Below are 27,632 nucleotides of genomic sequence, written 5' to 3' on the forward strand. Positions count from 1 at the left end.
TACTACGCAGGTGCAGCACATATAGCTGTACATTCATACAACATAATAGCCCAATTTGGACATTTTGCTATACGAGTGTACAGAAGTCTGTATACTCGTACATGTGTTTGTGTGAATGACTGTACCTGTGTTCATTTTAAAAGTGAACCTGGATATAGGCCCTTCAAATGCATGGTACAGATAGGAAGTGAACTTCTGAACCTGTGTTCAATATAACATGTGAATGACTGTACCTGTGTACAGATCTGTACCTATGTACACTGTACAGTCGTACAAGTGTTGAACATAAGCTGTGAATGGGCCTTGTCTGAATGGGGTATGAATGTTCTATCAAGTGATTGCAGCATATTTAAAAGTAATAAGGAAACTCCAGCTCTTGTGATGTTTCCAGGTCAACGTGAACAATAGCAACAAAAACTCTGTTGCATTGATGGTATTTTAAAAGATTCTTGGGTATAGCTCCCAGGGTGTTAGTTATATCCTCAACTCATTGTTTAATTACAGGAAAGGCAATTAATCAGGTTAGAAACTCCAGTTAATAACTGATAACTACAGAGCAAATATTATTAACATTAATCACAGCAAGCAAAACAACTGACAGGAGAGCTGACAGAAGAGGAGAGCTGGTCTTGTGTTAGCAAGCATGACTTGTCCCCTTAGCTAAGCAGGGTCTACCCTGGTTGCATATGAAAGGGAGACTAGAGCACTGTAAGCACTGTAAGATATTCCCCACAGGGGATGGAGCCGCTCTGGGAAGAGCATCCAGGTTCCAATTCCCCTCCCTGGCAGCATCTCCAAGATAGGGCTGAGAGAGACTCCTACCTGTAAACCTGGAGAAGCCGCTGCCAGTCTGTGTAGACAATACTGAACTAGATGGACCTATGGTCTGACTCCGTATATGACAGCATCCTATGTTCCCTAATCCTGTGTCCATAACCCTGTGGCTAACCCCGAAAGGCCTGAGAACGCAAAGAATACTGGAAGCACCAAAGGGGGCTAAGGGGGAGCAAGTGCCCCACATACAATTAGCAGCCAGCCCCATTCATTCATTCATTCATTTGATTTCTATACCGCCCTTCCAAAAATGGCTCAGGACAATTTACACAGAGAAATAATAAATAAACTAGCATCTGTGCTCTCTTTGGGGCCGGCTGTTCCCCGCTCCCTCCTGCACCATTCTCCCTCCCACCCCACTCTCTTACCCCCCTCCCCTCCCACCCAATTCTCTCCTACCCTCCCTCCTCCCCCCACCCAATTCTCTCCAGCCCTTCCTTTCCCCTCCTGGCCCACTCTCTCCTGCCCTCCCTCCCCTCCCCCCTGCCTCACTCTCTCTTGCCATCCCCTCCCCCTCCCTCTTGCCCTCACTCCTCCCCTTCCCACACTGAGTACCTTACCTCCGCTGCCACAGGCCAGGCCCTCCTTACCGGGTGGCGGGCGGCCAAAAAGGCCCCCGCCGCCGCCGTTCCTCCTCCCAGGAGGCAAACAGGGAAGTTCTGCCGCCCGGTTCCCTCCTGCCCTGGCCTCCTACAGGTGCCTTGGCTCCACGGGCGGCTCTGCGGCCGGCCCACCACCTCGCTTCTGCAGCCAGGCCCGCAGGCTCGCCGCCGGGCTGAGTACCGGCTCCGTGCCCCGCTGCTTGCCTCCCAGTACCAGCCATTTCCAGAGGGCCGGCCCGCTGCCATGCCACCACGGCTGGGCCCACCGCCGCCTCGCCTCCGCTACCGGGGCTGAGTACCGGTTCTGCGACCTGCCGCCAGCCTCCACAGCTGCCACTTGCCTCCCAGTCACAGTGCCAGCCGGTCCCAGCTGGCCAGCCCACCGCCGCCATTGGCCTGCACCCCAGCCAATCAACTGGCTTGCCGGGACGCACATTCCATGGCACACCCAGGAGAAATAAATATATAGATAAGATGGATCCCTGTCCCCAAAGGGCTCACAATCTAAAAAGAAACATAAGATAAACATCAGCAACAGTCACTGGAGGTACTGTGCTGGGGGTGGACAGGGCCCATTACTCTCCCCCTGCTAAATAGAGAGAATCACCACGTTAAAAGGTGCCTCTTTGCCAAGTCAGCAGGGGTTTAGCTTGCTGGACTCCAATGGACTACTTAAAAGAAAGGCAGTTTTTCATACGTACACACAGCGACCTTTTCTTTACTATCATCAATCAATCTATATCAGGGCTGCTCATCTTCGGCCATCCTGCAGATGTTGACCTACAACTCCCATAATCCCTGGTTATTGGCCACTGTGCCTGGGGATTATGGGAGTTGTAATCCAAAAAACAGCCGGCGGGGGACTAAGTTGAGCAGGTCTGATCTATATAAACAGTGTTACAGGATAGATAGATAGATAGATAGATAGATAGATAGATAGATAGATAGATAGATAGATGGATAGACAGATGGATCTAGTGTTCATAGACATAAGGCTAAGTATAAAGTGTAACTCCCCATGGGGTCACTTTCTGTTTGTGTTCCAGAGGGGAGCATCAGTGGGAGCCTCATATTTATTTTATTATTAGTTCAAAGAATTTTTACCTCACCCTTCATTATGGTCTCAGGGCGGTTTAGAAGAAAACACAATAAAACAACTGGCTGACATTCAGACTAAAATGACTCATAAGAACAACCCTGCTGGATCCAGCCTAAACCCTATCTAGTCCAGCATCCTGTTTCACACAGTGGCCCACCAGATACCTTTGGGAAGCCCACAGGCAAGACTCATGAGTAGTTCCATTGAAATTAATGGGACAATTTCATTGTGAGTCTATTCATGAGTCATTTAATCTGGATATCAGCCAATAAAACCACAAATCAATAGAAGCACTGGATAAAAAACAATTGGAGAGATAAAACCACTATAAATGTGGTTTGCCTGCAGTGGGAAAAGATTGTCTAAACAAGGATGTTGTTATCATCTAAAAAGTGGAAGAGGGGAAGCAACCAAATCTCTGAGGAAGGGAATTCTGCAAATGTGAACATTACAAGGGGGTAATCGACTTGAGGGCACACTTGACCTTTACCCATGGAAGATGGAGGCAGAGGGCAGTGTTAGAACTGGCCCCAACTGATCCAAAGCTTCTATTAGCTTGAAGGAGAAAACTTACAGACTTACTTAAGACAAAACTTACAAACTTACAAACTTACTTAAGACACATAAACATAGAAAGTTGCCTTCTACTGAGTCAAACTATTGGTCCATCTAACTCAGTGTTGTCAACACCAGTGCTGCACAACTTTGGTCCTCCTGCAAATGTTGGACAACGACTCCCACAATCCCTGACTTTTGGCCACTGTGGCTGTGGCTGATGGGAGCAGCATTCACAATAGCTGGAGGGGCGAAGTTGTGCAGCCTTGGTCTATACTGTGCAGCCTTGGTCTATACTGAATAGCCCTGCTATCTAGGGTTTCAGGCAGGAGTCCTACCTGGAGATGTCAGAGATTAAACCTGGGGCCTTCTGTCTGCAAAGCAGATGCTCTACCACTGAGCTGTATCCCGTATCTGCATTTGGGCAATCGGCACAGAAGGAAGGGTTACACCCTATCACATGCCTGGGCCTTGATCCAAACTGGGGTCCAAGCAGCTGCATTTACAAGAGTAACATTATATTGGGAGTTCCAAACAAGGAGCTTCAACTGAAGGTGCAATTTCTCCTCAGATGTCACAGTCTGCAGGCTTACTGACCATTCTTTTCCTAGATAGATAGCTTGATAATAGCCCATTATAACAGTTGGTTGATATCTCTGCAGTGGGAGCTAATTGTTAGAAGATGGTCTCTTGATCCCTGGAGATCTCCTTTGAATGAGACAGGCAAAATTGCTTGGAGAAAGAAAGCTCCTCCCCAGCTAAGGGGAAATGGCTGGGGAGAGAGTATAGGTTCTATTTGATTGATTGATTAATTGATTGATTGATTGCATGTATATACCTCTCCATATAAAGTCTTTGGGCAGTTTACAAATTTAAACACAACAGTGTGTGTGTGTGTGTGTGTGTGTGTGTGTGTGTGTGTGTGTGTGTGTGTGTGTGTGTTTGAATTGAGAGGAGAACTGAAATTGAGAAATTGAATTGAGAGGAGAGCTTGTCTTGTGGTAGGAAGCGTGACTTGTCCCCATAGCTAAGCAGGGTCTGCCCTGGTTGCATCTGAATGGGAGACTTGATGTGTGAGAACTGCAAGATCTTCCCCTCAGGGGATGGAGCCGCTCTGAGAAGAGCAGAAGGTTTCAAGTTCCCTCCCTGGCTTCTCCAAGATAGGGCTGAGAGAGATTCCTGCCTGCAACCTTGGAGAAGCTGCTGCCAGTCTGTGAAGACAATACTGAGCTAGATAGACCAATGGTCTGACTCAGTATATGCCAGCTTCCTATGTTCCTATGTATGTGTGTTTGTGTGTGTGTGTGTGTGTGTATGTGTATGCATGCAGATTAATTGGTGTGTGGGGGTGTCCTCCTGCTGGTGTCCAGGCCACCCACAGCCCCCCCCCCCGCCTTGTGGGTTCTTGCTTCTGTACAGGCACCTGATGTTGCTGTGCCACACCTGTTTTTGTTCCAGCATGGCCCTGAGCTTGTCACCCTCTCACTGCACTGAGCGCTCTCCACTGGTTCAGGCCCCAGGCTGGCTGCATCCCAAAGCCTGCATGGAGCTGCCCCAGGCCAATGAGAACAGAGGCCCTCTGCTCTCGCACTGGCAGCCTGGTCGCAGCAGCATGGTGACATTATCACCACCACATAAGTGCAGCTGATACCTGACAAAGGCAGGCTGGTGGAGGTGTTGGTGGCAGGTGGGCAAGCAGGTGAGCGGGGGGTGGCTGGAGGGGGGCCATGGGTCACAAAGGAAGGTGGCGGGGGGGCATCCTCAAATCTCACTCCAGGGTCACCTTCAACCTTGGGGTGTGTTCATGTGTGCATGTGGAGTGGAGAGCTGGTCTTGTGGTTGCAAGCATGACTTGTCTCCTTAACTAAGCAGGGTCTGCCCTGGTTGCATATGAACGGGAAACTCGAAGTGTGAGCACTGGAAGATATTATCCTTAGGAGATGGAGCTGCTCTGGGAAGAGCAGAAGGTTCCAAGTTCCCTCCCTGGCAGCATCTCCAAGATAGGGCTGGGAGAGACTCCTGCCTGCCACCTTGAAGAAGCCGCTGCCAGTCTGTGTAGACAATACTGAGTTGGATAGACCAGTGGTCTGACTCAGTATATGGCAGCTTCCTATGTTCTTTTGTTCGTGTGTGTGTGTGAGAGAGAGAGAGTGGGGTAGAGAGAGAGAGAGAGATGGCTGAAGGCTGGAAGCATCTTCTCTCTGAGGACCTGATACAGGCATAGTGGATCTGCAGCTTGGTAGGAACTTCAAGCAACTGCTCCTTGCCTCCACTTATGCTATACCGGCAAACAAAGCAAACATCACAAAGAGGAAAGAAAAAAACCTCTCCAGTCCTCTCTTCAACACAGAAAACCAAAGCTAGGTCGCAGTGCCCTGGAACGTCTCAGTGCTTGGAGAAATGGAAAGTGCACAGCATCAGTTTTAAGCATGCCATAGTTTCATTTCATTGTGCATGAACTTGTAACATCGAGCATGGGGATGATTTTGATGAATAACTAAGATTTCATTATCTGAGCAGGCAAGGGGCTGAGTGATCGAGAGCATATTGCATGAATCACTGTGAAAAATGACTGACTTTGCATGCCAGTTCTAGCCAAAAAAATGGTAAATCTCTCGGTTTCAATAGGGATTTATTAATAAATCAGTGCAGAAAGCAGAGATGGGACATGAAACTCAAGAGCAATTAACTAAGCAAAACGCCTTACTCTACCGTTCAGTTTTATGTGGGCAACATGTTGTACATTTCACAGGTTTCCGTCTGGATAATTTCTTCAGGCAAATTGTGAAATGGTAAGAAAACAAATTTATTGTCCTCCCCCGCCCCCTTCAAGGGGTTGATGTTTGCTGTCATTAAGGTGTATCAGAAAGCTGAAATAACAGCAATTTGTTGTAACTGTCAAATACACTTAATGTAGAAGTTTGATTCCATTGCTGAGACATTAAGGAGTATGTTGCTCAGTGTGGTAGGGAATCTTTCCTTGCCCTATACCATAAAGAGCTGGAAATGTTATGATCTTTATGGATGCATAACCACAACACTTACAGGTGAAAGGGAGGTACTGGCCAACCCAGAAGAACTACAGACAGTTTCACAAAAATCTGCAGAAATGTTTTTGAAAGACCTCCAAACTTCAATGTAACTCAGTGGGATGGAATGCTTGTGGACTCAGAGGACACCTAATAGACAACTGGGTGGGTGTTAATGGAACTCGGTGGTGAGAAGAGGGGGAAGGAGGGCCTATACAAAAAGAGTGGGAAATTTCTCATCTTGAGGAATACTACCTCAAGACCATCACAACCCCTTCTGTTTCTAGGAGAATAGGTGTCTAAAATTCATATTTTTTCACCAGCCATTTCACACTTTCGTGTTTCTGTGTGGAGAGGTTAATCCCACCCACCCCCAATAACATAAAACTAACTGTATGGATGTGAACTCTCCTGAGAAACAGAAGGGGAAGTTGTGCACAGAATCTATTAATCTGCTAATCACTGTATGCTTGCGTGTGCACGTGCATGCGCACACACACACACACACACACACACACACACACAGTCACACAATAAATACACAACATTCCCCATCCCGCCCCCAGACACACACCTGGGATATACTGCAACATTTTGTTGTGGGTCCATACTTGTATTATACATTGTCAGGAATAAAGCAGCTAGAAGTACTGCGAAATCATATATTTGGGCATGACTTTCCCTATTAAGTTTCCAACTCATTCTCTGAGGGTGAGGAGGAGGAGGAGGAAGAGCAGTTGCTGTTACAATTTCATCCCCGCATCTGCCAAGGGGGACAGGGGAGATGCCATGCACCTGCTGCCACAGAGTTCCCCTCCCCATTATCCAGTACGTCTGTGGGGTATACTGGTGGCGTGCAGGAGGAGGGCTGCAGTGCAGGACTTTGCCTCAAGACCCTTCCCCACAACCTGGCATCCACACTGGGCCTGATTCCACAGAACAGTTCTGATATCTCCTTTCCTCTATGCTGAGAACTCAATATCATATCTTCAACTCCAGGGTACATAAAACTGGGCCACAAGATAGTGCGGCTTTGGTTTGATAGGCGTGAACATAATCATCACCATTGTCTTTTTATTACAAAACATTTCCTCTGGGTTCCCTCCCCCTTTTTTTTTAAGGTGATGAGATAATGCTTTGAAATATTCGACTCACAGACTTGCTGAAACGGGAGAGCTTTCCCATCTTTTGTCTTCACTCTTCTGGGTAATCCTATTGTGGTTCCTTGGAAAGAATGTTCCTGTGAGCGGTCTTTAGCCATTTGCTGGCTGAATGGTAATTGGCTCCTGTTTTTCAAAGGCCTGGCTTCTACATACCCACCCGTTTCTATATCTTGGAACTTCCTGTGAGGTCCCTTGAGTAACCCCCAGGGTCCTTTCTGAGAACATATGTAGGCAATCATCCTGAAGACCCACCACCCCAACCCCACGGAAACGAAGGGGCTACCTTTGAGATAAATATCTGTAGAGATATCGCACTCACTGAAAGATACTTGCATCCTGACCGACAAGCCAGTTACTGGAATTTAGGGATGCTTCAACTGGGATGCATTTCCAGTGCAAATAAACACTTCCATGCAGGAAAAAGGCTCCAAACTGTAGGGCACAATCTAGCCAGAGAAGCTCTTGAACAGCCCAATCCTATCTCTGTTTTCTCAACTAAATCCAAAGGAACTTACTTCCAAATCAATATACAGCCTTATGCCCCACTCACATTCTTAACTCTGGGACTCAACAGTACTGATGGGGTCAATATCTAGCCTCAGAATGCCTTGCCATTTATTCTACTTCTGGCTCTTTTCTTCTCTCTGTTTCTTTCTCTCCCCCCACCCCCCTTGCAGGAAATCAGTGGCCAGCCTCCAGACTAACGCTGCACTAAGACAACAAACAAAGATGCACCCAAGCAAGAAGGTGACATAGCAGATGATCAACACGACACAATCTCTTGAGCTCTTGTTCCACTTGCACAAGCACTGAGCTTATACAACAAAGATGGCAAATTGCTTTGGATCATTCCTTGCAAGACATGGAATGAGAAAGAAGTTTCACAGCAGAAGGAATGCCACAGGTTGTGCCAGTGCACTCTGTTGTGCCCGCACAATACTAGTCTGGGATGCAAGATCCAGACTGAGTGGAATTAAGTAGTGCAACCGAAGAGGGCAATCAAGATGATCAAGGGCACCTTCCTTAGGAGGCAAGGCTACAACACCTGGGGCTATTGAGTTTATAAAAAAGACAACCACGAGGAGACATGATAGTGGTCTATAAAATCATGCATGGTGTGGAGAAAGTGGAGAGAGAGAAATTCTTCTCCCTCTCACATAACACTAGAACCAGGGGTCATCCAATGAAATTGATTGCCAGGAAATCTTGGACCAGCAAACAGAAGTACTTTTTCACCCAACGCACAATCAACTTGTGGATTACTCTGCCACAAAATGTGGTGACAGCCAACAACCTGGATGGGAAGGGTTTGGATAACTTCATGGAGGAGAGGTCCATCAACAGCTACTAGTTGGAGGGCTATAGGCCACCTCCAGCCTCAAAAGGCAGGATGCCTCTGAGTACCAGTTTAGGAGAGTAACAGCAGGAGGGAGGGCATGCCCTAAACTCCTGCCTGTGCCTTCCAGTGGCATCTGGTGGGCCACTGTGCGAAACAAGATGCTGGACTAGATGGGCCTTGGGCCTGATCCAGCAGGGCTGTTCTTACATTCTTGTGTTCTAACATCCTTGCATTAGTGTAACATCTTTGCACTACTAGCAAAGTGTTCATCTGGATGTCAGTAGTAATGGCCATGTATTGAGCCCTTCCTGACAATTCATGAGAAAGGGCTTGAAGGGCAGGGGAGGAAGCCTCCAAAAGCTCACCTCCTCCACAGACGATCTCCGTTGCTTTGCTGGGGAGGCAGATTGCCCGGACAATTGCCAGCTTCTGCGAGCAGCAGGGAGGTTTGGGGGCCGGGAGGCCCACGGAACTCTTATAGTGAACTGCACAAGTGGGGATTCCCCCGATCCCAGCCAGGAGCCCCGCAGTTTCCCAGCCCCAGCTGCAAGCAGCTGGGGCTGGCAGACAATTAAAATTTGGGGCTTGCTCCCTTAACGCCATTTTAAAGGTGGGCTCCAGAGGCGAATTTACTGGGAGTTTTCTGGAGTTTACTGGAGGCGAATTTACTTTGCTGGGAGTTGCGCGTCTCCCGGAGGTTCTGACGCTCAGCCAAGACCAGGTTTGGCTTTCTTAGCCTGGTTTTGGCTGATCGTCAGAACAGCCTCATTGTCTCCTTTGGTCAGCAGGGTTTGCTTGGGTTTGCATTTGAATGGGTGACTACATGTGAGCACCGACTGCTGCAAGATGTTCCCCTTAGGGGAGGGGTAGGCAATGTTGTCTCTCCAGCTGTTGTTGAACTACAATTCCCATCACCCCCAGTTGTAATAAATTGTGCCTTGGAGTGATGGGGGTTGTAGTTCAGCAACAACTGGAGAGACAACATTGCCTACCCTTGCCTTAGGGGATTGGCTGTTGCTCAGTGGTAGAGCATCTGCTTGAATGCAGGAGGTTCCAGGTTCACTTGCCGGCATCTCCAGCAAGGACTGGGAGGGAAAGCTTCTCCGGGTAGGGCTTGCCTGAAACCTTGGAGAGCTGCTGCCAGTCAGTGTAGACAATACTGAGCTAGATGAACCAACGGTCTGACTTGGTTTAAGGCAGCTTCGTGTGTTCCTATGTTCTTTTAACTCACTATAAAAAGAGGGCCCAGCAATTGGTTTGGAGCACAAATTTGACAGCAGTGGTGATGTCTGGACCTGGTGGGTACCAGATACCTAGATGGGAAATCATCAGGAGCCCCACAAAAGCCAGGTTTTCCAAACAAAGATTGGGATATATACATTTAAATATCCGACATTTCAAATCAGAAGGATTTTGACTGGATAATATACATGAGCATGTGAAATTGAACTTGTTTTATTCTGAATTTTTTACTTTCCAAATTTTAGTTCTAATAAGGACAACTAAGAAAAAGATGAAAGCAACAGACTCAACTGAGACTTCACTTCGCGGGATACAATGAAGTGTGTTTCTTTCCCCAAGGAACAGAGAATTTCCTCACCCTCCTACAAATAAACCCCAAGGTTTGTTGTCGGTAGACAAATCGTGCCTTGTCTTCTTTAGAACTCAAGGAATCCCCTCATGTTTTGAGCTGCCATTTTCATTAGAGGCCTTCCTCTCTAGGGATGGAGTCGACTTTAAAGGCCTACATTCCATTGGTGTTTTTTTTTGTCTTGCTAATGACCTGGGGCCCAGCAAGATGTCCAACTGTGTTTCTCTATTTCTTGCATGTCTAGGGACCAATCTTGCCCACAGAGGGAGAGCAAACTGTTACAATCATGTCCTAGGGAAGCCCTTCTTTATCGGCTGTGGAGGTCATGCGCAGCTCTGCAATGCCAGATAGCAAGCCCATTTAAAGCCTAGGATGGGAAATGGGGAACGGTTGGGGTTAACAATGGGATGAAAGGCATTCTCGGGAGCCACTAAACTGTGAGGAAATGGCAGGGCCGCCAATTGTGGTGCGCACAAAGGATTAAGGGGCATGAAGTGGGAAGTTATACGATGAAGGGACGCCAATTATAAAGTAATGAACCTTTGATGGGTTTCTGCGGCGAAGGCATTGCATTTGTGTGGCACATGGAAAGTGGTGAGACTCAAGCACAATTCTCTGCTTGGAGGGCAGAAGGCAACCTTGCATGGCTGCATGGACTTCACACAGAATCCATTGCAGCCATACCAATGAAGGCGCGAGGCAAACTGAAGGGTGACAACTTTATTCATTAAACAAGCCAATAAGCAAAAGTAAGAGATGGGCTTTTGTGCAGATAGTAGAGACTTATGTTCAGAGTTCCCTGTAATAGGGATTCCTGGATGTTGTGGACTACAACTCCCATAACCCCCAGCTGCCTTTGGCCACTGCAGCAGGGAATTATGGGAGCCGTAGTCCACAACATCTGGGAATCTCTGTTACAGGGAACACTGCTTACAACCCAGAGTGTGAATCACCTAAAATGCATTGGGCGGCATGCCTCGGCTCCAAGCAGCATTGTGGTTCTAGGACGTGGTGTAGCCACCATTGAGCAAGGGAGGGACAAATGTCCCTGGGCCACCAGGGACAGGGGGCTGCCTCAGCACCCCCTCCCCCGGGGGACCCCCTTGTCTTCCTCCTGCACCCAGCTGGCCAATCAAATGCTTGCTGCTAGCAGTGTGAGGCGCAACCCTTCACCCTCTCCTTCCCAGCTGTTGAATGAACTGCCAGCTGGGAAGGAGTAGAACAGGATTGAACCTCTGTTGAAAAGTGGTATATAAACAGTAGTAGTAGTAGTAGTATAGAGGCCATAAGGCCCCTTCCAGGTGCTGACTATTCCCCTGCATCTGAAGATGATATAGGGGGCATTGCCAGCATGTGCATGGATAACGTTGCAGAGAGGGGCCGCTGGCAAATTCCCTATGCCCCATTCCCTGTGGCTGCTGCTCTGATCAGACCTGCGGTCAAGGCACCCACAGAAAGCATCACCCATCTGTCCCCCACCAGCCATCAGGCTTGTGCAATGCCCCAGCAGGCTAGAGAAAGCCTCAACCAACACTCCCTGAGCTGCAGAGTATCCAGGGGACTGATCCCAGACTCCTCATTACGCCAAACATGTGCTTGGGTTGCTCACAAAATGCTACACTAATATTTCTCATCCCACAAAGTATTTGCTGTTGTGACCAGGGAAGACCCTAACGAATTATGGAGAACAGCGTGAGGCAGGAGGAAAAAGACCTCCATCATAAGCAAATTCAGTGAGGGCCAAAACATTCCTACCCGGCCCCCAAGAAGATGACCAGCCAAAACCCACACCATGTCCAAAGATGGGAAGGGAGGGGTCATTTCTCAAATGCTGACTGACAGGCCAGAGGAGTGACAGCTGCCACGGCTCCTTAACTCTCGCTCCTCCAAACTCAGCAGCCAATAGATTAGCCCAGATCACCTTCTGTTCCATTCAAGGTGAGACTGGGGCAAACAAGCCTGAGTGGGCAAGCGGCTGAATTTTGCCAGCTCAGCATCTTGCAGTCAAGAAAGAGAAGGGTTCATTAAATGTATTTACTGGTCCTGCTCTTTACTGGTCCTGCGCTTTTATTATTATTATTATTATTATTATTACATTTATATCCCGCTCTTCCTCCAAGGAGCCCAGAGCGGTGTACTACATACTTAAGTTTCTCTCTCACAACAACCCTGTGAAGTAGGCTAGGCTGAGAGAGAAGTGGTTGGCCCAGAGTCACCCAGCTAGTTTTATGGCTGAATGGGGATTTGAACTCGGGTCTCCCCGGTCCTAGTCCAGCACTCTAACCACTACACCACGCTGGCTTTTGTATGTGTGTTGCATTTCCTGAAGTGTGTGCCCAGACTGGACACACAAAACAAGGACAGCAGACAAAACAAGGGAAAACCAAAGCTTGAAACTGGTCTCACTGGACCTTCTGAACAAGAAGTCAATCATAGTTTGAGACTGGTCTATCCAGACCATTACTGTGGCCTGCAAATGCTGGACTTTTGCAGTTTCATAAAAACTGTTTTATCAAACCATGGTGGGCTGCCTGTACCAAACCGGGTATGCCTACGATAGACTGCCATGGGCCATTTACAAAGGTTGGAAGTGGAAGTTGTATGCAGACACAGACAGTTTACAGAATTTCAAGTCTCAGAGTTCCTTAGTGGTATGCCTCAGCTATGTAGGCTAGATTATTGTTGTTGTTGTTGTTTACACAGTCAGACAGGTGTTATTGACTGGTTTGTTTTATCCAGACATCGAGTCCTTCCCAAGGACCTGGGATGGCTGAATTTTATTGTCAGTGTTGTTGCTGTTGTTATAGATATCGTCGCAGAATATAGGCTGTTCCCAGTAAAGCTGCTTTTTGTAATTGGCTGATGGTGATTTCTGTGGCTCCTATGGTGTTGAGGTGCTCTTCAAGGTCTTTTGGAACTGCACCCAGGGCGCCAAGTACCACTGGGATTACTTTGGTCTTTTTCTGCCACAGCCTTTCAATTTCAATCTGTAGATCTTGGTATTTTGTTATTTTTTCTATTTCTTTTTCTTCTGTTCTGCTATCCCCTGGTATTGCTATGTCAATTATTTTAACTTGTTTTTCTTCTTCTTCTTCTTCTTCTTCTTATTATTATTATTATTATTATTATTATTATTATTAATTCGATTTCCATACCGCCCTTCCAAAAATGACTCAGGGAAGTTTACACAGAGAAATAATAAATAAATAAGATGGATCCCTCTCCCCAAAGGGCTCACAATCTAAAAAGAAACATAAGATAGACACCGGCAACAGTCACTGGAGGTACTGTGCTAGGGGTGGATAGGGCCACTATTCACATCTGTAGTGTAAGGTATAACCCCAATCCCAATCCTGTTAATGAGCACCAGACAGCCCTGTCTCCTAGTCTCAGGCAGAGAGGTCTTGTTCAGATCTGCTGCTTGTGATTACGGGTGTACACAGAACCACCAGCGGCAGTTCTGTTTGAATTTCAACCAAATTTGAACCAAACTGCCTGTCCATGAACTAGTTTGTTAGAATCAGTGGTGTGGTTTGGTTTGTGTACATGAATCGGGTCAAACTGGTTTGGCCCAGTTCAGGGAGCTTGTAAAGGGGAATCTGGTAAAGATTCCCCTTTACAAGCATCAGGAGGATCCCTAGCGACTGAATTAGGCTTGAAAAGAGTGTTGGGGGAGGTCTCCTTACCTACAGTGGCTCCACTGTGGTGGCGGCAAATTTGTGTGGTGATGCAAATGGTCTCTGCACATGTGCAGTGGTCACACAAATGGCCTCTGTGCATGTGCAGAGGCCAGAACCGGGCCACACTGATGGGGAGGAGTGCTGGTGGGGCATACAGAATTCACCGCTGGCCCACCGCCACAGTGGCACCACCATGGGTAAGGTGACCTCCTGCCTACCCCCACCCATGCCACTCTTTTCAAGCCTAATTAAGTCGAATTCCCCTTTACAAGCATCCCCAAATGGTCAAACTGGGCCAAAGTTGTCCAATCCAAACTGGGCCCGGTTCCGTTCAAACTTGGACTGTCCCTCCTTTTTGGAGTTCGAACCAGTCGAACTGTGCTGATTTGAATAGAAGGAGGTTCACTTCGAATTGGTTCTGCACACCCCTACCTGTGATCCTTTAACTGGAGATGCCAGGGATTGAATCTGGTGGGACCCTCTGTGTGTCTTCATGGAGGCAGGTCTGATCAATAACTGTGCAATGAAACTCCAAGTTCAGAGATAGGATGTCGCTGAACTGCAGCTACTGAGGGTAACAAGTGAAGATGTTGATCTCAGCTACCATTTGCTTGGCCATTGTAGGAAACAGGATGCTGTACTAGATGGACCTTTGGCCTGCTCTAGTGGGGCTTTTCTTACATTCACAGTGAAAAGGGATGTAAGGAGACCTTTCTAAACAAAATCAGCAGCAACCCTCAGGGCTGCAATTAGGATGTGGTGGATTGGTCCCTTCATTTGCCCAGAATCAATGGTGTGAAGGTTGCAGCCACAGCATCCTTTTCCACTCCAACTTCTGCTGTGCTGCAGGCTAACATCTCTGCTCAATGCAAGGGCATCTATTACTCTGCTGCAACTTGACACAGAGCTGTGGGAAAGGACAGGATCTTAATGTTTTCCATGTGGCCCAGCAGCCTCAGCTAATTCCCTCCCCTTTTTCTAATTTAACACGGTGTTGTGGCTGAAAGGCCTAATTAAGGTTCATGTCAAAAATGACAAGAAGGCCAGCTCAATGGAGTCCTCCTGACAAAAAAAGGCCTTTACGTTCCGCTTCCTGTTTGCCTCGGTAATATCAAATGGTTGGTTCATTTCCAGATGGGATTGCTGCTGAGCAATCATTTGTCTCAATCATTAGAGGAGAGCTGGTCTTGTGGTAGCAAGCATGACTTGTCCCCTTAGCTAAGCAGGGTCTGCCCTGGCTGCATTTGAATGGCTAGAAGTGTAAGCACTGTAAGATCTTCCCCTCAGGGGATGCAGCCACTCTGGGAAGGGCAGATTTCAAGTTCCCTCCCTGGCTTCTCCAAGATAGGACAAGATTTTTTAGGACAAGATTTTTTTTTATTGAACCAACAAACTACCAAAGATTCCTGTCTGCAACTTTGGAGAAGCCGCTGCCAGTCTGTGAAGACAATACTGAGCTAGAGAGACCGATGGTCTGACTCAGTATATGGCAGTTTCATATGTTCCTATTTCCATGAATAAGGGCACAGCTCCATATTATTTTATTTTATTTTATTTTATTTCTATACCGCCCTTCCAAAAATGCCTCAGGGTGGTTTACACAGAGAAATAATAAATAAATAAGATGGATCCCTGTCCCCAAAGGGCTCACAATCTAAAAATTGTGAAAATTATTACTAAAAATCTAAAAATTATTATTATTATTTTCTACTGCCCCATCCAGAGGCTCTGGGAAGTGTACAACATCCAAACAAAAAAACTAACAATCATTTAAAACAATCAACTAAAAACAAATTTATGACAGGGTCACTTCATATTCAAAATGAGCATTATAAGTCTCTACAATTCGCATTTCTAAGCAAGGAAATATGAAACTCAGTGGTCTCAGTCATGGAAACTAATATGAATAAAGCACCTTGAAACGAACACACATATAATAAAAAACCTAGACATATGAATAACACCCAGATCCAAAAGATTTGTGGTGGAATTTGAAACGCACTCAATGGCCTCATTCAAAATGAAGCGAAAGTATTCCATTAGGAAGGCGGCATCTGAAGGCAATCAATAGCTGTTAATTGCCCATGCCTTGTGTGCTTGTCTTGTCGTAGAGAACCAAGGACCCCGAAAGCTTGCCAAGCGCATATATGATCACTTATCAAAGTAAGTGGATTAGGCGGCAGCTGTTGTTTCAAAAGAAGAGGCTTTTATACCGGCAGATTGCATCGCTGCAGTTTTCCAGAGTAAGTACACCTCTGTGTGATAGGGGAAGAGAGCACTTTGTGATCCTCTGGGATCCAAGATGCTACGCAGAGATGGGCTGTGCTGTTTTGAAACTATAAGCTACAACAGGACGCCCACTATGGATCACAGGAGCATAGGGAGCTGCGATATACTGAGTCAGCCCATTGGTCCCTCTAGCTCAGCAGTGTCGACACTGACTGGCAGCTGTTCTCCAAGATTTCAGGCAGGAGTTGGGGAGATATTCCTACTGGGAGATGCCAGGGAGTGAACCTGGGGCCTTCTGTATGCAAGCAGATGCTCTTCCACTGAGTGATGGCCCCCATTTCCTAAGGGGAATATCTTATATAGGCACATAGGAAGCAGCCTTCTACTGAGTCAGACCATAGGTCCATCTAGCTCAGTATTGTCTACTTCTTAGACTGGCAATGGCTTCTCCAAGGTTGCAGAGAGGAGCCTCTCTCAGCCCTGTCTTGGAGATGCTGCCAGGGAGGAAACTTGGAGCATGCAGGTGCTCTTCCCAGAGTGGCCTCATCCCCTAAGGGGAAAATCTTGCAGTGCTCACATGTAGTCTCCCATTCAAATGCAAACCAGGGTGGACCCTGCTTAGCAAAGGGGACAATTCATGCTTGATACCGCAAGACCAGCTTTCTTCCCCTGGCCAGCTCTCCTCCCGTAGAATGCTCTCCTCTCCTCACTGTGATATGTCCATTTTTGTCTTTCCTCTTCTGTTTTTCTTCACCATCGCAGTCTGCCTTCCTCTTCCTTAATGCCCACACCATCTCTTTTCTTCTCTTACCCTCACATGGCAAATGGCATCTTTAAATCAGGGCTGCACAGTTTTGGCTCTCCTGCAGTTGGACTACAACTCCCATCACACCAGACTATCGGCCACGGCCACGGTGGCTGGGCATGATGGGGTCTGTAGTCCAACAACAGCTGGCAGGCCAAAGCTGTCCACATCCAATGGACAGAGGCCTTCAGCTTCCATATCTTGTCTCTTGGTTTGCAAAATGCCCATGGCAGAGTCAGATTTATGGACCCATTCTCAGTTGTTTTTCTTCAGATGACTGGTCCCATCTCAGCCAACAGCCAGCTTTTGCTTTTTAAATGGTGCTTTGCACCCCACAAAAAAGTGTGTCTCAACACCCCCACTCCCACCTCTGATTATTTACAGAATGTTTATTCAATAAAAGCTGAATGATGGCATCACACAGCCTGTAAATCTAAAAACAATTACCTGCAATGTGTGTGGGGTGTCGCTTGTGCTGGAGGAAAAGACTCTTCTATTTATTTGACTGTCAGAGGAGGCAACTGGGAGGAGAAGATGGCTTGGGAAAACAAGCAGCTCCACCAAAATCCGTTTAACTCCGTTCAATTAAAAAAAAGTGGGGGAGAGGGGAAGAGGATTAAATGGCAGTGGTAAAATTCACACATGGAAGCAGACCACAGGCTTATTTTTCCGGGAACCAGATGAAGATGGCACTTGCATCATGTACAGTGCTTCACCAACGAGGTTTGGCTTCCCATACTGCTTGCAAGAAAAGGAGCAGAGGATCTGATATCAGGCTAAGCCCACCTCCCTGCAACGACTCCTGCGTGCTGAGAGCGGAGGACCTAAGCAGTTCGCTGGGTGGGTGGCAGGTACACTGGCAGTTGAATCTTGACTATCAGATCCAGTATCCACACAGGTGATGGTAACGAAGCAGACTTAATACACAAGGTGGTATTCCATTCCAGGGGCGGCCCTTTCATGAGGCGAAGGGAGGCGGTTGCCTCAGGCAGCAGATTATTGGGGCCCTAGTAGGATAGTATGATTAGAGATGTGAAAGCCTGGGGATAAAATTGGGGGGTAACAGCAGAAAATGGAGGGGACATTTTCCCCAGAAAAAAAGGGAAAAGTCCCCCCACCCAGTTTGCCCCATTCTTTTCCAGCGCGCACACACCCCACCGCAGGCCTCCTCATCTCTAAGAATGTGCCAACTTTGCTCCCCACAACTGGTTGTTCTAGCCTAGAGACATCCCTGGGTGCACACAAGGGTGTAGAATAATGGGCATCCTTCCTGCCTCAGATGCACAGAGGCTTGGAGTCAGCACCGGCTGTTGCCTTTGTCCCTACTTGTAAGCTTCTCAGAAGTATCTGACTAGCCCCTGTTGGAAACAGGATGCTTGTTCCAAACAAAATTCCCCTCATGTTCAGAAAGCGTTAAGGTCACTTCCTACCTGAAAGTTTCATAGTGCAACACCACCAATTCTGTCCAATGAATGGAATGTTCTTATGTCCCAGGTCATGATCCCATCCAGAGAAAGCTGGCCAAGCTCAAGTCTCATTTGATGGAACTAATGGACAAAGTAAAAAGCAACTTTACCCATTGCAATGGGAGTTGTGGGCAACCAAGGGCTAAACTGGAGAAAATGGAGATAGCTGCACAGCTTGTTCACTTGTCTTCTCCATTCACGGATAAGGTGAGGTGAAGGGCGAGGATCTCATTTTCACCTCAAAATGGGCACACAGATGAGGGGAACTAAACACTTCCCCCCTTCCTGGCCCTAGCTCTCTGCAGCCAGTTATTGGAAGTCTCTCTTTAATGGGAACTTGTTTTTGTAACTGGAAGTACACCCAGTTGGGAGGAAAGTGCCAAGGAGAATGGACCCCTGGGACGTGGTATGGAGAGAGTTCAGCTCCCCTCACTTGTAAGCCTTCTTTGATATTGATTGACATAATGTGCAACATTACATGTTTGTGGTAATGTAATGTTCACCCAGCTCTGCAAGAGTTCTCTTGTGCCACATGCCAAATTTTCACAAATGCCACCATGCAGTGGTTGGCCATTGGAAATAATGGCCAGCAATAGAACAATTATTGTGTGTAGCACAACACAAATGTTATGTTCTGATGCACATGTAGTGTTACACAGTATGTCAGTCATTACCATTTGAGCACACATGCATTTGTGCACACACACACATGCATGCACGCGCGCGCGCACACACACACACACACACACACACACAAACACACTTCATTTTATCCATTAGTAATGCAGACATGTAGCCACCTAATGGTGCAGGGGGGAAATGACTTCATTAGCAAGCCAGAGGTTGCCGGTTCGAATCCCCGCTGGTATGTTTCCCAGACTATGGGAAACACCAATATCAGGCAGCAGCGATATAGGAAGATGCTGAAAGGCATAATCTCATACTGCATGGGAAATGGCAATGGTAAACCCCTCCTGTATTCTACCAAAGACAACCACAGGACTCTGTGGTTGCCAGGAGTCGACACCGACTCAATGGCACACTTAACTTTTTACTTTAATGCAGACATATGGATAGCTAAGATGTCCAACTTCGGCCCTGATTTTCCCTTAGATTTGCCATTTCTGTATGCAGTGTTGAAAAGTAGTTGTTCAATATCTGCTCATTTACTACCTGCAAAATTCATTTATGGTAATGTTCAATTGATTTTAGTTAATTAGAAGGGCTGCTTTGCACCATTTAGTGCTGAATACTTGTGGTCAGCAGGAATATTGCCCCTTCTGTGTTCAGATCAGATGGGTTAATGAGTCTCATGGTTCTCTTCTCGCATTCCTGTTCTGGAGCGTGTGGTTTGGCTCATGCTGGTGTGCCATCTGGATGATTTTGCTCACCTGTGTCTCACTTGCAGGGATCTCTGGCCTGGGTCTGCTGTGCTTTTTCTAGCTTGCTTTGCACAATTTAAAACCGAGTCATGTGTGCTAAGTCTGGAAGGAGATTTGATTTGTTAGGGGAATGTGGGCAAATGGATGTTGGATTCTGCCTATAATGCTACAGACAGACACCAGCACCAACACAGTAGCAAAGAATCAAGGCTGGCATCCAGACTAAGCCTATGCTAATGCAATGAACAAAAAAGCACCTATGTAAGAAGGCTGTATAGCTGAGTGGACGTTCAAAACTGCTCAAGGGCCCACCATTTTAGTGATCTCCACACCTGCGCAGAAGCCCTAATCTGGCCCGAACCCGCCCTGCCCACCCTGAGGGAGGCTGGCGAGGGTGGAGGGGCCACCGCTGGTGGCTCTCATAAGTACTTACTTACACCCCTCCCACCCACTCTGTCTTTAGGGAAGCCCCTCTGCCCCCCACCCTTTACTGAGGAGAGCTGGTCTTGTGGTAGCAAGCATGATTTGTCCTCTTAGCTAAGCAGGGTCCACCCTGGTTGCATATGAATGGGAGACTAGAAGTTTGAGCACTGCAAGATCTTCCCCTCAGGGGATGGAGCCGCTCTGGGAAGAGCAGAAGGTCCCAAGTTCCCTCCCTGGCTTCTCCAAGATAGGGCTGAGAGAGATTCCTGCCTGCAACCTTGGAGAAGCTGCTGCCAGTCTGTGAAGACAATACTGAGCTAGATAGACCAATGGTCTGACTCAGTATATGGCAGCTTCCTATGTTCCTATGTACTAGTAAAGTGGAATCCTCATCAGATTCCCCTTTATCAGTAGAGATTCGAGCCCTTTCGAGCTAGCTCAGTTCAAACTCAAACCGGGTCCGGCTCAACGGTGCACAAAACTGAACTGGGCCGGGTCGGCTCAAATCCAGATTTGAGACAAACTGGTAAAAACAGTTTTGTGCACATCCCTAGCATGCAAAAAGTCAAAGGTGCAACCCCTGTTATCAGGGGCATAGGGAGGTTGGGGGGGGGGGCAAGGGACAAAATCCGATCGCCCCCCCTCCCCCGGTTTATTAATCATGTACACAATGTGTGTGTGTGTCCAAAGCCATGCCCCCTTGCATCTGACGTCAGACACAAGGGGCAGGGCCAATGCTGAGGACAGGGCCATCAGCCCTGACAGAGTTTCATTTCTCCTGTCCGATGTTGGTGGAATCACTGAAAGGAAGCTTCTTTCCCTCAGGGAAAGGAGCTCCCTTTCAGTGATTCCCCCAACCACTGGCAGGGGAAATGAAACTCGGACAGGGCTGACGGCCCCATTCTTGGCACTGGCCCTGCCCCTGCATCTGACATCAGATGTAAGGATGGAGCCAATGTCTGGGAGAGGGTCCATCCCTCCCCTGCCAGTGTTTCATTGAAACGCTGGCTGGAGAGGAGAGCTGTGTGCCTCACGCTCCCAGCCGCTCGCTTTGCTTGCCAGCTGAATGTGGGAGGGGACAAGGGGGCACTATGGCCAAGGGCATGGGGCAGCCTGGGGGGGCAGACCTTGGGGGCCTAGGGACTATTGTCCTCTTTGCTCCATAGTCACTATGCCCCTGCCTGCCATCTCCAATTAAAGAGATATCAGGTAGCTGTGCTGGGAAAGATCTATCTATCTATCTATCTATCTATCTATCTATCTATCTATCTATCTATCTATCTATCTATCATATTTATATACCACCTGATATGTGCATGTATGGATATCCATTGCCAGGAAGGTAAAAAGTGCTGGTTGCAAGGACCAATGAACACTCAGGCTGACCACCGAAGCACTTATGCAAACATAAGCAATTGCAAGGCTGCTGGACTGGCCCGGCACACTGCATTGGGAACTTGTGTTCCAGACAAGTGTTGTACTGGTGCCAACATCTTTGCAATTACACAACGTGGCGCAGAACCTTTATGCATCTCCTGCTGGGCAACCTCCTCCTCTGTTTACATGTGCGCAAGAGTGCAACTTCCAGATTTTGTGCAACAACATTATTTCCTTGCGCACGGGCAACTTGGCTCATTGCACAACTGCAGCATCCCCCTGGAGGTCAACTTTAGTATATAAAGCTGCTTCATAGGTACAATGCTCTGACACCTTAGGCCAGGGATGCACAACTCCAGCCCTCCAGCTGTTGATGGACTGCAACTCTCATCATCACCAGTCACAATGGTCAATAATGAGGGGTGATGGGGGTTTTATTCCAACAACAGCTGGAGGCCAAAGTTGTGCAGCCCTGCCTTAGGCTTTCCTTGAATTTTAAGGCACCACAGACCACTGGATGGGCCAACCATTTTGCACCCAATCCATACCGTAGGATGTGTATTAAGCAGCAGCCTCCTTGCCCTGGGTTATGTCCCAGTAAATGTGGCAGTCCTGAAGTACATTGCAATTTAGCAGATTATACCATCCTGTAAATGGGTAATACGCTGCCCTGGGGAGCATTGCTGTACTTCAAACACTGCTGTAAATATATACTGCGGTGCTGGAATGAACCGTCTCTTATATGGTAAAGCAAATGATGGTCGAGAGCTGCAGTTAGGCTGGACGCCCAGCTCCCTTGTTCTCTGAATAAACATTTCACTTTTCTCTGCTTCCAGTCCACAACCAAAATAGGATAGCTCTGTCTAAAATTAACTGAGGCCCTTTCATCTTCAAGACGTTTGGATTTGTAATTTCAAGCGAGGCCTTCTTCATAAAAGAAAAAAAAAAGGAGGTTTTTCTTTTCCTCGCAACAGACTCCTAGGAATTTCTGGGCTAGCTGCCCTTTGCCAGATCAACAGGAGGCCTTCCTAAGTGGGAAATGGTTCTTATCTCCATTTATCCTCTTTTGTCATTTTCAAAATATGTCGGCCCAAGTTCCATTTGTCAAAGTCTGCAAGAAACACCATTTTAAGGGTTTAGGCATCTATTAATATACAAGACCTGAACAGGAGCACCCCTACAGTGTGGAATGTTTGAACAAACTTTGATGGGGATGAAACAGAAAGATCAGATCATTTCAGACACTAAGGGGGACTTCCCAAAATCTTTCTCAGAGATGTTGCATTATGGTCCCTTAAAAAATGAAAAAGAAGAAGGAAAGAAAGAAATGCAGAACTGCAAAAAAAATTTCAATTAGGATTTTGGTTGGATAGGCTTCTGTGGCCTTCTGAGATGGTTCTTGATTCCAGCATTCCCAATGCATTCCCAATGCAACACATGAATTTGCAACCGTTCTGTGCCCCATAAACATGTGTCCATTTGTTCCTGTTCCCCTCCTGGCTTCCAGGATACAGGCTTGTGCTCCTAGAAAGAGGAGCCTGAGACCTGTAGACAGACATTTACTAGTCTGTGACATACAGAAACTCTCTACAGCAGGGATGGTCAACATGAGGATCTCCAGATGCTGTTGGGCTACAATGTCCATCATCTGAGCTGGAATACAATGTGACTGAGAGATTATGGGAGTTATAGTCCCCAAAAAAGATGGAGAGCCTCAGGTTGGCCATCCATACCCTACAGTAAGGTGCAGTTCACAAGGCCATGCAGTGGTAGCTCAAGCATTTCTTGTGTCTGAGATGCTGTGTGAAGAAATATATTCTCTTCTCCATCCTAAATCTGCTGCCAGTCAGTTTCATTGGATGACCCTTGGTCTGGTGTTGTGTGAGAAAGGGAGGAAATCTCTCTCTCTCTCTCTCTCTCTCTCTCTCTCTCTCTCTCTCTCTCTCTCTCTCTGTCACAAGGTAAGAGCCACTCATAGACATATTCAAAATTAAGGCTGCATTCCTAAACACACTTACTAGGGAGTAAGCATGGTGAGACAACATGCACAGGTTTGTACTGCACGAAGAAGAAGAGGAGGAGGAGGAAGGGGAGGAGGAGGAGGAGGAGGAGAAGAAGAAGAAGAAGAAGAAGAAGAAGAAGAAGAAGAAGAAGAAGAAGAAGAAGAAGAAGAAGAAGAAGAAGAAGAAGAAGAAGAAGAAGAAGAAGTTGTTGTTCATGTCCAGTGGAGTTATTCAGGGTTGTGAAGGGGCTAGTGTGTGCCCCTTCCCCCTTGAACCAGTACTTGGAGCCAACAATTACTCACTGTGATGTGTTTAATGAGACTTTTGTGGACAAAATCTATCAAATTCGGGCCAACTTGATTCATACTCCACAATTGTTATAGTGTCTGATGACAAGGTGTGCAGTAGCTCCCCTTTTGTGATTACTCTGGATCAGTTTCAGTTCGTGACTCCTGAGGATGTGGACAAGTTGCTTGGAATGGTGATGATCCCCCAGCTCCAAGCGGTCTTGGAGGAAACTGATTATCCAGACCCATTTCAAACTGGCTTTTGGGCGGGCTATGGGGTAGAAACTGCCTTGATTGGCCTGATGGATGATCTCAGATTTGGAATTCATAGAGGGCATGTGACTCTGTTGGTCCTCTTTTATCTCTCAGTGGCCTTCAATACTATAGACCATAGTATCCTTCTGGAATGTCTGAGGGGGTTGGGAGTGGGAGGCTTTGCAGTGTCTCCGCTCCTACCTCACAGGCAGATTCCAGCTGGTGTCTCTTGGAGATTGCTGCTCTTCAAAATCTGAACTTTGTATGGTGTCCCTCAGGGCTCCATGTTGTCTCCGATGTTGCTTAACATCTACATGAAACCACTAGGAAACATCATCAGGAGATTTGGGGCAGGATGTTATCAATATGCTATTGACACCCAAATTTATTTCTCCATGTCAACATTATTAGGAGAAGGCATAACCTCCCTAAATGCCTGTCTGGAGGCAGTAATGGGCTAGATGAGGCTGAATCCAGATAAGACTGAGGTGTGCAGAGTTGGAACTTGGGAGATGATTTTGATCTGCCTTTTCTGTATGGGGTCACACTCCCCAGGAAGGAACAGGTGCACAGTCTGGGGGGTGCTTCTGGACTCCCTGGTGTCCCAGGTTGAGGCAGTGGCCAGAGGTGTCTTTTATCAGCTTTGGTTGATACGCAAGCTGCGTCTGTTTCTTGAGATGAATGACCTCAAAATGGTGGTACATATGCTGGTAACCTCTAGACTGGATTACTGCAATGCCCTCTATGTGGGGCTGCCTTTGTACATAGTATGGAAACTGCAGATGGTCCAGAATGTGGCAGCCAAGTTCATCTCTGGGTCATCTAGGAGACACCATATAACTTCTGTGCTGAAGGAACTACACTGGCTGCCAATAGGTTTCCAGGCAAAATACAAGATGCTGGTTATTACCTATAGAGCCCTAAACAGCTTAGGCCCTGGGTATTTAGGAGAACGTCTTCTTTTCCATGAGTCCCACTGCCTGTTAAGGTCATCTGGAGAGGTTCGTCTGTGGTTGCTCGTCTGGTGGCTACTCAGGAACGGACCTTTTCCATTGCTGCCCCTGAACTTTGGAATTGCACTCCCTGTTGAAATATAAGCTTCCCCATCTCTGGCAATTTTCAAAAAGGCACTGAAAACATATTTATTCACCAGGCTTTTAATTAGATTTATAGTTTTAATATGCTTAATGTTGGGTTTTAAATGATTTTAATGTTAATGATTTTAAAGTTTAAATGATTTTAATTGTAAACTGCCCAGAGATGCAAGTTTTGGGCGGTATAGAGTTATGTTAAATAGAGGAGGGGGGGAAGAGGAGGAGGAGGAGGAGGAGGAGGAGGAGGAAGTTTTTAAACGTATTTGCTATGGTTACATTTTAATACTGTTTAAACCCTTGCTCAATAACAAGAGATTTAGATACTGCTGAGCAAACACCTCATGTGGTTTGACACATGCAGGGTGCTGGGGGTGTATATCTGGGTCAGAATAGCAGATATGGAACAGAGACACATGAGTTTTATGTCTGGATGAGCAGGCTTTAGTATAGACTATTATAGAGCTTTTTTTGTTTGTGACCTGAGAGGTTTCATTTGTTGTAAATGAATTTGTTGTTAAAAAAATTCTACAAAAGTTTATAGGATGTTGAGAAAGGATGAGAGAAGAAAGTGAAGGGCTGGTGATTTTTGTGGGGGGGAAATTTGTAGAAGAGATACTGTTAAGATTTTTATCCAATAAAATTCTGAACAAGTAATGAGGAGCTCTGGCCACCTAATGGCACAGTGGGGAAATGACTTGCCTAGTAAGCAAGAGGTTGCTGGTTCGAATCCTCACTGGTGTTTCCCAGACTATGGGAAACACCTATATCGGGCAGCAGCGACACAGGAAGGTGCTGAAAGGCATCATCTCATACTGTGTCAGAGATGGCAATGGTAAACCCCTCCTGTATTCTATCAAAGACAACCACAGGGCTCTGTGGTCACCAGGAGTTGACACGGATTTGAGGGCACAACTTTACTTTACTTTACTTTACTTTACTTTAGTGAGGATATTCAGAGGCTCAAGGGCTCCAACCACAAAATAGCAATAGCAATAGCACTTACATTTATATACCGCTTTATAGCCAGAGCTCTCTAAGCGGTTTACAATGATTTAGCATATTGCCCCCCAACATTCTGGGTACTCATTTTACCGACCTCGGAAGGATGGAAGGCTGAGTCAACCTTGAGCCCCTGGTCAGGATCGAACTTGTAACCTCCTGGTTACAGGGCGGCAGTTTTTTTACCACTGCGCCACCAGGGGCTCATATCTTTGACATCCGGAGCACGAAGCATAACTTGTCCCCCTAGCTAAGCAGGGTCTGCCCTGGTTGCATATGAATGGGAGACTAGAAGTGTGAGCACAGTAAGATATTCCCTTCAGGGGATGGAGCTGCTCTGGGAAGAACAGAAGGTTCCAAGTTCCCTCCCTGGCAGTATCTCCAAGATAGGGCTGAGAGAGATTCCTGCCTGCAACCTTGGAGAAGCTGCTGCCTGTCTGTGTAGAAAATACTGAGCTAGATGGACCAATAGTCTGACTCAGTACAGCAGCTTCCTATGTTCCTTCCTATGTTCCTGCTCCTCCTCCTCCTGTTATAAAATGTGAGCTGATCTGAGCTTCTGGGATTGGACGAAGCATACCTTTAAACAAACGCATAAATAAATACATCTGCCTCTGTGAAAAAGCGTCAGCCAGAACAGAGCATTTGGCTGAGTGCCGAGGAAGAAATGAACTTTCCCCTACAATCATTCTGCCGGAATTTCAGGCACAGTGCAGCTCTGTCAATTTACTCCTGGAAAGGAAGAGCTGTCTGGTCCTCTTGGCAGGCTTTGCGTTTGTTCGGGTGACATTATTATGTTAGGACATTATCTTTGATTTGCAAAAAGGCTGTGTTCTCTTTCCAGTAATTGAAGATGGTGTTGTCTCTTGCATTTCCTCCTCAAGTCAAGCTGCTATTTCTTTTTTTGTTCTCCCCACCCCCATCTCATGGCCAGCTTTGACAGATGTCTCCCTGCTTTGCCTTTGCTGACACCTGCTGATTGCCCTGGGAGGCCACGTTTTGCAAAGGTTGGCATCTCAGCCTGTTCTACTGACCTAAAGCAAGCGAAGCAAAACATGGACCCTGCCATCATTAGCTCTGCGATTTTCAACCAGTGGTCTGGAATCCTGGATTGACCCATTCTGAAGGTCTATGTGGTTCTTGTCATTGCCACTGTCCTCCTCCTCCTCCTCCTCCTCCTCCTCCTCCTTGTTTTAAAATTGTTTTTTAACTGATTGTCTAATGGTATTTTAAAGTTTTTGTTTTTGTCGATGACTGATTTTAACTGTTTTTGTTTTGTTTTTAAACCACCCTTAGCCAAATCAGGAAGGGCGGTATAAAAATTCAACAAATAAATAATAAATAATAAATAATTATTATTATTTCTTGTTTACACAGTCAGACAGTTGTTATTGACTGGTTTGTTTTATCCAGATATTGA

The 27,632-nt window shown here is 46.8% G+C and overlaps 1 long non-coding RNA gene across 1 annotated transcript in view; it reads left to right on the plus strand.

Annotated features, from left to right (window-relative positions):
• The window catches only part of LOC128324178 (uncharacterized), a 77,361-nt gene extending 67,120 nt beyond the window's left edge, over window positions 1-10,241 (plus strand). Inside the window, exons 2-3 of the long non-coding RNA XR_008306705.1 lie at window positions 7,960-8,029; window positions 10,109-10,241. This is a non-coding gene — a long non-coding RNA (uncharacterized LOC128324178). The remainder of the gene's footprint in view (window positions 1-7,959; window positions 8,030-10,108) is intronic.
• Window positions 10,242-27,632: the final 17,391 nt, after the last annotated feature.

This window comes from Hemicordylus capensis, chromosome 4, assembly GCF_027244095.1.
Source record: "Hemicordylus capensis ecotype Gifberg chromosome 4, rHemCap1.1.pri, whole genome shotgun sequence".
Taxonomy (NCBI): domain Eukaryota; kingdom Metazoa; phylum Chordata; class Lepidosauria; order Squamata; family Cordylidae; genus Hemicordylus; species Hemicordylus capensis.